At 37.1% G+C, this 877-nt stretch overlaps 1 protein-coding gene across 1 annotated transcript in view; it reads right to left on the bottom strand.

The window, feature by feature from the left end:
- Window positions 1-277: 277 nt before the first annotated feature.
- Window positions 278-877, bottom strand: part of Stpg2 (sperm tail PG-rich repeat containing 2) — a 380,862-nt gene continuing 380,262 nt past the window's right edge. The window contains exon 14 of the mRNA XM_005357433.3: window positions 278-348. The gene's annotated coding sequence lies outside the window, so the exon portion shown is untranslated. The remainder of the gene's footprint in view (window positions 349-877) is intronic.

The raw sequence follows: 877 nt of genomic DNA, 5'->3' as shown, positions 1-877 counted from the left end.
GTAGCTAGCCCGCACACACAGTAACAGCGTTGCTTTGTTTTACATGCTGGTGTTCAGAACATGAACATGTTCTCTGGTTAGAGAGAGAGTCGAAAGTTGAAAAGAAAAGCTTTCCTCAGTAGTCTTTATTTATGTCCTGTGGAGGCATCAACGTTATGTGTTCAGAAAGAATGCAATGAGGGAAAAGAATTAAATGTATTACAGCAACAAACGGTTCTGTGTCTAGAGGTTAGAATGGAAGCTGTTCTTTAAGCAGTTGACGAATGACATCATAACGTAGGAAGAACATCTCTGTGAGAAGACTGTCAGCTTACCCTTCTGTTGAAAGATGTTACCTTTGGGTTGCATCTGTGAGGAGAGAAAGGTTGTTTAAATAACTGGTGCCCCCACTGTACACAGCTCTACCTAAACCCAAATATGCTTTCTCATTACTTCTTTATTATCCTGAACAAGAGGCCAGTGTGACAGCTCAATCAATATTTGATAATTGATAATATATCATAATTGTTATAACATCATAATCAAATGCCATAAATGTCATAACATGCTGTGTTTTAACGAAATTTATTAAATATCTTCAAGTAATTGCAATAAACCTGGCTTTTGGGGTTGTCCTAATGGTCTATTGGAGACATGGGTTTGCTAAAAATGGATGCTACTTTGTCAGCTATACCTGAAACTGGGTGCTGTATTGTAATAGCACTTACATATGCATTGCTGCATTGTAACAGAAGAGTAATATAGACATTGCTGCATTATAACAGCAGTTACATATACATTGCTGCACTCTAACAGTAGTTACATACACATTGCTGCATTATAACAGTAGTTACATACACATTGATGCATTGTAACAGCAGTTACATACACATTGATG

This window comes from Microtus ochrogaster, chromosome 21 (assembly GCF_000317375.1).
Source record: "Microtus ochrogaster isolate Prairie Vole_2 chromosome 21, MicOch1.0, whole genome shotgun sequence".
NCBI classification, from domain to species: domain Eukaryota; kingdom Metazoa; phylum Chordata; class Mammalia; order Rodentia; family Cricetidae; genus Microtus; species Microtus ochrogaster.
The sequence above is the reverse complement of the archived record's forward strand: the minus strand, read 5'-3'. Positions and strand labels throughout refer to the sequence as shown.